The sequence below is a fragment of the Nyctereutes procyonoides genome, unplaced genomic scaffold (genome assembly GCF_905146905.1).
Source record: "Nyctereutes procyonoides isolate TBG_1078 unplaced genomic scaffold, NYPRO_anot_genome, whole genome shotgun sequence".
Classification (NCBI taxonomy): domain Eukaryota; kingdom Metazoa; phylum Chordata; class Mammalia; order Carnivora; family Canidae; genus Nyctereutes; species Nyctereutes procyonoides.
In genome coordinates, this window is record NW_026575042.1 from 10,450,266 (window position 1) to 10,459,994 (window position 9,729).

General features: G+C 37.6%; 1 pseudogene; it reads left to right on the top strand.

Moving 5' to 3' along the window:
• Positions 1-5,430: 5,430 nt before the first annotated feature.
• Positions 5,431-5,837, top strand: LOC129507308 (60S ribosomal protein L27a-like; annotated as a pseudogene).
• The last annotated feature ends 3,892 nt before the right edge of the window (positions 5,838-9,729 follow it).

Genomic DNA, 9,729 nt, shown 5'->3' on the forward strand with positions numbered 1-9,729 from the left:
TTCTTTTTCTACTTTGTTGGAGATTAATTGATCATATGATTGTGGGTTGATTTCTGGCCTTTCTGTTCTCTTCTACTGATCTATGTGTCTATTTTGTGCCAGTACCATAGTGTTTTGATCACTACAGCTTTGTGATATAACTTGAAGTCCAGAATTGTTATGCCTCCAGCTTTGCATTTCTTTTTAAAGATGGCTTTGGAAAAAAAAAAAGATGGCTTTGACTTTTTGAGGTATTTTGTGGTTCCATACTATTTTAGGATTGTGTGTTCTAGCTCTGTGAGAAATGTTGTTGGTATTTTGCTAGGGATTGCACTAGATATGTAAATTACTTTGGATAGTATTGAGGTTTTAGCAATATTTGTCCTTCCAGTCCATGAACATGAAATGTCTTTCCATTTCTTTATGTCATCTTCAATTTCTTTCATCAGTGTTTTACAGTTTTCACAGTGTAGGTCTTTTACCTCTTTGGTTGGGTTTATTCCTAGATATCTTTTTTTTAAAAGATTTTATTTATTTATTCATGAGAGACAGAGAGAGAGAGAGAGAGAGAGAGAGGCAGAGAAAGACAGAGGGAGAAGCAGGCTCCATGCAGGGAGCCCAATGTGGGACTCCCTGGGCTGAAGGTGGCACTAAACTGCTGAGCCACCCGGGCTGCCCTATTCCTAGATACCTAATTGGTTTTGGTGCAATTGTAAATGGGATTTATTCCTTAATTTCTCTTTCTGCTGCTTCATTATTGGGTATAGAAATGCAACAGATTTCTGTACATTGATTTGTTTATCAGTTCTAGCAGTTTTTTTGTGGAGTCTTTTGGGTTTTCTGTATATAGTGTCATGTTGTATACAAACATTGAAAGTTTTACTTCTTCCTTCCCATTTTGGATGCCTTTTATTTTTCTGTTGTTTAATTGCTATGACTAGGACTTCCAGTACCATGCTAAATAAAAGTGGTAAGAGTAGACATCCCTGTCTTCTTCCTGATAGAGGAAAATTTGAGAGTTTTAGGATATTATCTACCTACCTACTTAAATATCCACTTAGGATATTAGCTGTGGATTTTTCATCTATGGCCTTTATTATGTTTAGATATGTTTCCTCTAAACCAATTTTGTTGAGGGTTTTTATCACAAGTGGATATTGTATTTTGTCAGATGCTTTTTCTGCATCATTGAAATGATCATATGGTTCTTATCCTTTCTTTTATTAATGTGATATATCACATCGATTGATCTGTGAATATTGAACCACCCTTGCAACACAGGATTAGATCCCACTTGATCATGGTGAATGATTTTTTAAATGTATTGTTGGATTCAGTTTGCCAGTATTTTGTTGAGGATTTTCACATCAGAGATATTGGCCTGTAGTTCTCTTTTTAAGTGGTGTCTTTGTCTGGTTTTGGTAGCAGGCAATGCTGGCCTCATAGAATGTATTTGAAAGTTTTCTTTTCTCTTTTAATTTTTTTGGAGTAGATTGAGAATAAATATTGATTCTTCTTTAAATGTTTGATAGAATTCACCTGTGAAGTCATCTGATCCTGAACTTCTGTTGGGAGTTTTTTGATTACTGATTAAATTTCTTTGCTAGTTTTTGGTCTGTTCAAGTTTTCTGTTTCTTTTTGTTTCAATTTTGGTAATTTCTATATTTCTAGGACTTTTTCCATTTCTTCTAGGTTGTCCAATTTGTTGGCATATAATTTTTCATAACATTCTCCTATAATTGTGTTTCTGTGGTGAAGGTTGTTATTTCTCCTCTCTTGTTTGTGATTTTATTTGTTTGAGTCCTTTCTCGTTTCTTTTTGATACGTCTGGCTGGAGGTTATAAATTTTATTAATTTTTTAAAAGAACCAGCTCCTGGTTTCATTGATTGTTACATATATATTTTTCAGTTTCTATATCATTTATTTCTGCTCTAATTTTTGTTATTTCTCTTCCTCTGCTGGCTGTAGGCTTTGTTTGTTGTGCATTTTCTAGCTATTTTAAGTGTAAGGTTAGGTTGTTTATTTGAGATTTTTCTTGCTTGAGGTAGGCATGTATTGCTATAAACTTCTCTCATAGAACCACTTTTGCTGTGTCTCAAAGGCTTTGGACTGTCGCGTTTCATTTTCATTTGTTTCCATGTATTTTTTAAAAATTTCTTCTTTTATTTCCTGGTGGACACATTTATTGTTTAGTAGCATGTTGTTTACCTTCCATGTATTTGTGGTCTTTCCAGACTTTTTCTTATGGTTGGCTTCTAGTTTCATAGTATTGTGGTCAGAAAAGGTGCATGCTATGACTTCAGTCTTCTTGTATTTGTTTAGGCTTGTTTTGTGGTCTAACGTGATCTATTCTGGAGAATGTTCCATGTGGACTTGAAAAGAATGTGTATTCTGCTGTCTTAGGATAAAATGTTTGGAATATATCTGTTAAGTCCATCTGGTCCAGTGTGTCACTCAAAACCCTTGTCTCCTTGTTTTCTTTTTCATTTTCTTCTCTTTGTCTTTTTAAAAGATCTATACATTCATTTTAGAGACAGCGTGTGAGCAGGGGGAGGAAGAGGGAGAGGGAGAGAAAGAATCTCAAGCAGACTTCTTCCTGAGCAGGGAGCTTAACTCAGGGCTTAATCCCAGGACCCTAAGATCATGACTTGAGCCAAAGGCAGATGCTTAACTGAATGAGCCACCCACTATCTATTCAGATAGATTTTATATTAATGTGAGTGGGATCTGTTTGTGTGTGTGTTTAGAGAGTTTTAATTATCTCGTTACACTTTATCTGCTGATTCTAGCCCCCCCCCCCCCCCGTTAGAAAAGTGATCTTCAAAGTTGGATATAAAAATCAATGGAGCTGCATGAGGACTTTCCAGGTAGTACTAGAGTATGGTGAGTTTAAGGAAGTCATTTTCTGGATCTTCAACTCCCATAGGTAGGTATTACTCAGATTTGACCTGCTTGAAAAGAGAATGGGATCTATTTTTGTATTGAATTTTCTTTTTTTTAAAAAAAGGTTTTATTTATTTATTCATGAGAGACACACAGAGAGAGGTAGAGACATAAGCAGAGGGAGAAGCAGACTCCCTGGGGGAGAGCCTGCTGAGGAACTCCATCCCAGGACCCCGGGAATCACGCCCTGAGCCAAAGGCAGATGCACAACCACTGAGCCACACCCAGGTGCCCCTGTATTGAATTTTTTAAGTGAATTAGATTTTTATTTTTTTGGGTGTACAAGAAACCTACTGATTTTCTGCATTTATTTTGTAATTAATCACTTTTTTGAATTTGCTGATTATCTGATAATTTCCAATCGGTTTTCTCGGGTTTTTGAGGAATGTAATGACAAGATCTACAAATATGGGATACTTGCCCTCTTGTTTAGAATATTAATGCACTTGCTTTACTTTTTGATTATTTTATTGTTTAACATGCTTACAGTTGACTCTTGAACAACATGGATTTGAACTGCATATGTTCATATACATGCAGATTTTTAAGAAAAATACAGTACAGTCCTGTAAATTTGTTCTCTCTTTCTTTTGATTTTCTTAATAACATTTTCTTTTCTCTAGCTTACTTTAAGAATATAGTATGTAATACATATAATATACAAAATAGGTATTAATCAACTGTCTGTTACAGGTAGGCTTCTGGCCAATAGTAGGCTATTAGTAGTTATGGTTTTAGGGAGTCAAAATTATATGAGGATTTTCAACTGCATGGGTCAGTACTCTTAACCCCTGTGAAGGTCAAAAGGTTAACTGTATACTGTTTGGGATTTTAATTGGAATGCTTCTGCTTCACCATTAAGGAGAATACCAGCTGTTAGTTTTGTGTATGTATATATTATTAATTTTATTGAATTTCTAAAAAATAAATCAAGGTCTTATGCTTTTTGGAAATTTCTCATGATCATCACATGATTTCTCCCTTTGATCCATTATGGATCAAATATTTTAAAGAAATGTATTACACTTAGATTTCCTAATTTTTAGCTGTGCCTACCTTCCTAAAATAAATCCAACTTGAATTAATTTTAAAATACTCTTAGATTCTCTTGCTATTATATTTAGACTTTTCAGGTATATTTACATATATTGGAGTGGTTTTTAAAGCAATTATTATGGGCAAGATCTGATGATATAAGCTCTGTTGGTGTCTCTAAAAGAATGGAGATATTTTCCTTCTTTTCTTGTCCTTTGATATGTCCTAAATAGCATATAAGGTTTAATTTTGAAATAGCTCATCCCTGAAACAATTTAAAACTGGCATTTTTTGAGAAGTAGTTTCTTTCTGACCATTTCCCTAATTTTGATTTGGGAGATAGAAGATGAATTATTTTCAGCTTCTCTTATCAAAGGGAGTTGTCAATTATCACTTCAGCCATTAACTGAACCTAGAATTGGTTTTTCTGAGGAGCAATTTCCTTGTCTTATGAGAGGACTTTTGGGGTGTCTCTTGCCCTGTGAGCTGCCTCCTAGGTGAGGCATGGGAACTTAGTGGACTGACTTTAAGGCTTGTCATTTTTCCTCCACAACAAGACATCATTGAGAAAAGAAAGCAGGAAGGAGGTTGAGTGCTTAAATCCTGTCCTTACTTTGCCCTCCTTGCTCCTCATCCCCTAGGAACTCTGTTGTCAGGTATGTCAGATATATATTTGCACAGATGCCTCCAAAATATCTCATGAAAATCTCACAGGCCCAACCTCACCTGTCTCCTTGTCCTCCAAATGTCCTTTCCTTCTACCTTCCCCATTCAATGCATGACACCTCCATGCAGGTTTCCAAATCAAGAGTTTGAGTTTTTCCCATGATTGTGCCTTCTCTTTTACCCATTCCATTTGATTTGTTAATAAGGTCTCCTGATCCATCATTTTCTCTCTCTCTCTCTCTCTTTTTTACCTATCATTGCTGCCTTCTCATCCTTAAATCTGGTCTTCATTGTCATGTTGGCCTGCTCATCAGCCTCTGACTCTAATCTTGCCTCTAGTATACTCCCATGCCCCCAAATCTCCTTTCACACTTCTGCAAGAGTCACCTTTTCAAAATGATTTTGCAAAAATATTGGGTTGGAGTGCTTAGGTAACACAGTTGGTTAAGCATCTGACTCTTGATTTCGGCTGGAGTCATGATTTCAGGATTGTGAGACTGAGCCCTGTGTTGGGCTTCATGCTGGGCATGGAGCCTGCTTGGGATTCTCTCTGCCCCTTTTGTTGTGCTCTGTCTCAAACAAAATATTAATTATGGGGTGCTGCCCATAATTATGTGCATGTAATTGTGTGTTTATGATATAATATATGCATATTATCTTTTAAAAATCAGAAAATACCTGAATTGTGAAATACATCCTATTTTAAGGATTCAAGATGGAGTGGGGGGCCCCATCTCATTCTTCAGAGACAACTCTTTAAACTCCGTTAGCTTTTAACCATTAGCTCTTTTGTGTGGGCTGCTGATATGCCATCCAGACTGAGAAAGACCCGGAAGCTTCAGGGCCACATGGACCACAGCTGCATGGGCAAACACTAGAAGCACCCAGATGGCTGGTTTAATGCTGGTGGCATGCTGTATCACAATATCATCCAGCTTACTTTGGAAAAGTTGGTATGAGGCATTACCACTTAAAGAGGAACTAGAACTTCTGCCCAAACTTTGTCAACCTTGAGAAACTGTGGACCTTGGTCAGCAAGCAGATGTGGGTAAATGCTGCCAAAAGTAGAACTGGAGCTGCTCCTATCATTGATATGGTGTGATTGGGCTACTACAAAGATTTGGGAAAAGGAAAGCTCCCAAAAGAGCCTGTCATCCTGAAAGCCAAATTTTTCAGTAGAAGAACCGAAGAGAAGATCATTTTTTGTTGTTAAGGCAATTTCTTTTCTTTTTTTTTTTTTTTAAAGATTTTATTTATTTATTCATGGGAGACACAGAGACAGAGACAGGTAGACACACAGGTAGAGGGAGAAGCAGGCTCCTTGTAGGGAGGCCAATGTGGGACTTGATCTGGGTCTCCAGGATCACGCCCTGGGCTGAAGGCAGTGCTAAACTGCTGAGCCACCCGGGCTGCCCTGAAGAGATTAAGGATATTGAGGGGGTCAGCAGGGTGCGGCCTACATCCTTGTAGATTGAAGCCAAGTGGAAGTAGGTTCATATTAAATGCTAACAAGTGCTTTTTAGTATTATGCTGAGTGAAGTAAGTCAATCGGAGAAGGACAAACAGTGTATGTTCTCACTCATTTGGGGAATATGAATAATAGTGAAGGGGAATATAAGGGAAGGGAGAAGAAATGTGTGGGAGATATCAGAAAGGGACACAGAACATAAAGACTTCTAACTCTGGGAAATGAACTAGGGGTGGTGGAAGGGGAGGAGGGCGGGGGGTGGGGGTGAATGGGTGACGGGCACGGAGGGGGACACTTGACGGGATGAGCACTGGGTGTTATTCTGTATGTTGGTAAATTGAACACCAATAAAAATTAATTTATAAAAAAAAATTATATTTATATTCATATTTTAAATTTCTTGACTTGTCACTTTTGGATATTTTTGCACATTGACTATTATAATTTATAAAGACTTGACTTACATGTTTCTCAACTATCTTAGTCTGCTAGGGCTGCCATAACCAAGTTTCACAGATTTGTCAGTTTAAACAACAGAAATTTATTTCCTCACAATTCTGGAGGCTGGAAATCCAAGATCAAGGTATCAGCAGGGTTGGTTTCTCCCAATGCTTCCCTTCTCAGCTTGTAGATAGTCATTTTTTCCTGGTGTCTTCACATGGTCTTCCCTTTGTACATATCTGCATCTTAATTTCTTTTTCTTATAAGGACACCAGTCATATTGAATTAGGGCCCACCTTAATGACTTCATTTAACTTTAATTACATCTTTAAAAACTCTATCTTCAAATACAGTCACATTTGTAACTACCAGGGTTTAGAACTTTAACATACGAATTTAGGATACCATTCAGCATGTAACACCAACTGCACCTGTTCCTCTATGTTTTTATAAAACTTTTGGTTTATTTGATAGTTTCCATCATTCATCATTAGTTTTGTCCAAATATTGATATTGTGGAGTACAGGAAGGTACTATAATTATATTTCCTTTAAAAATTTTTTCTAGTGATAATAATTGTCCCCAGTCATTAATTCAACTGATAACCTGTGTACCTACCTATCATTAAATTTTTTCTTAGATGCTTTAATCAGATAAAAGCAGATCTATGCTTTTTAGGTAGTTAAAAGTATATTAATAAAAGCCCCAAACACTATTCCACCAGTCTGCTTCTTCTGAATTGGTCACTCTTTAAACCTGCAAGGTAGCTGTCATTCCTCCTTTGGGTTCTTTCTTCGGTTCCAGGTTTTCCTTTCTCTTCAGTTTCTTCTTTATTTTTTTTCTGGAACACATAAGCAGTAGCTTTCTAAGAAAAGGCATGAGATATAACTTTTTAGGCCTCCTGCATGCATTAAAGTATATTTTATACTCACACATGATTGATAGTTTGTGGGCATAGAGTTCTAGGTTGAGAATATTTATTCCTGAGATGTTTGAAGGCATATACCACTCATATCTACAAGATTTCCTTTTTTTTTTTAAGTTTATTTTGGAGAGACAGCATGGCAGATGGGAGGGCAGAGGGAGAGGGAGAGTATCCTCAAGCACTGAATGTGAAGCCCAATGTGGGGCTCAATGTCACAACCTTGAGATCATGGCCTGGGGTGAAACCCAGAGTTGGATGCTTAACCAACTAAGCCACCCAGGCACCCCGTCTAGAAGATTTCAATGTGACCTTCATATATACCTGTTTATATTCTCTCTGAAAGCTTTGGAGTCTTTTGTTATTCTTGAGATTCTGAAATCATTCAATGATATACCTTGTACTGAGTCTTTCTTCACTTATTCTAGGCTGTTGGTGGTTCTTTTACTTTTTGGCTTATTTTTTAATTTTGAGAATTTCCTTATCTCATTGAAAAACTTTTCCTGTTTTCTGTGTTCTTTTTCTGTAACTTCTGTCATTCAGATGTGGGACACGCTGGTATGTATGATGCTCTAATTTTCTTTTCTCTCATATTTCCTATCTTTCCATCTTATACCTTCAGAGAGATTTTTACCTCTTACAAAAATTGGTTAAAATGTGTGTCTCCTTTAATGGCTTTGAGTGGCTTTCAAGATGTCCAAGCTTCTTTAATGATTGACCCCTGACCACCCCTCTTTCCTTGTAGTTTGCACCCTTCCTTTGCTTTTCTGTGATCTTCTTTGAATGTCTCTCTCTGTGCTTATCACATTGTGTTGCTGACTCTACTCAGTTGTCTCTCTGCTTTTCTTGTGAGCTTCCTGAGCACTAGGTTTGGCTTTTATGTGACATTTAATTTTATTTTAGAAAGAGAGACAGAGAGAGGAGGGGAAGGGGCAAAGGGAGAGGGAGAGACTCTCAAGTGGACTCTCCACTAAGTGTGGAGCCTGATATGTCTCATGACCCTGAGATCATGACCTGAGCTGAAAGAGTCAAATTCTTAACTGACTGAGACACCCAGGTAGGGATTTTTTCATCCCAAATGTAGGACTTGATACATTATAGGATTTCAGTATTGTTTGCTGAATAAATGTAAACAAAACTTATTATTTCACCACAATGGTAGGTCTTGAGATGAAGATTGGTGTGTAGATGGTTTGCCAAGGAACTGCTTCCAGTAGAATTTACTAAGGGATTGGGGAAGATGGATAGGGAAGAGAGAGAAATCAAGCAAGGATATAATTTTATGTGGTCAGAAGTCTAAGCCTAATCCTCTAGGGGAACTCTGGAGTTTAAATTATCCCTCAGAATTTGTCCATACTTGAGGCAAGGAGTTGGGTTTTCATAATCCAGCATTGTCAGTCATTGGCTGTGGGGTAGGGCAACCAACCACCCTAGTTGGTCCAGAACTGTCTTGGTTTTAGCAGTAAAAGTCTCATGATGGGGCAGACCAGGACAGTTGGCAACACTATCAGGAACTTCCATCTCTCTATACTTTGGGGCAAAGTGGCTTCAGTAGCCCAAGGGAAGTCCTTGGAAAAGAAACAGTTGCATCCATTAGAACCTGTGGTGGGCAGAATAATGACCCCCAAAGATGTCGAGATCCTAAGCCCTTGAACCTGTGAATATCTTCTCTTAGGTAATAAAAGAGACTTCACAGGTGTGATTAAGGTAAGGATCTTGAGATGGAGAGATTATCCTGGAATATCCTGGGGGCTCAATGTCATCACAAAGATCCTTATCATTGAAAGAGGGAGGCAGCAGAGTCACAGATGTGATGGAGGATACAGAACTCAGAATGATGCCATTGCTGGCTTTACACATGGAGGGGGCTGCTGGCCAATGAATGTAGGAAGCCTCTAGAAACCAGAAAAGACAAGAAGTAAATTCTCCCCAAGAGCCTCCCGAAAGAATAGAATCCTGCAGCACCTTGATTTTAGTCCCACAATACCTATTTTGGATTTATGATTTCCAGAACAGTTAAGATGATAAATGTATGCTGTTTTAAACCACCAAGTTTGGGAGAATTTGTTGTAAAACTTGTTGCAAATTTGTGGCAAATGAATACAAAAGCAAAGGTTCACTGAAGCTGGTGTGGGGGGTGGACATAGAAATCATAAAAACATCTGAGACGTGATCCTGGTGGTGCCTCAACAGTTTCTGCTCCCTTCAAATCAGAAAACTAAATTATATAGCTAAAACTTCAAATCAGTAGTCAACATATTAGTTGACTATCAA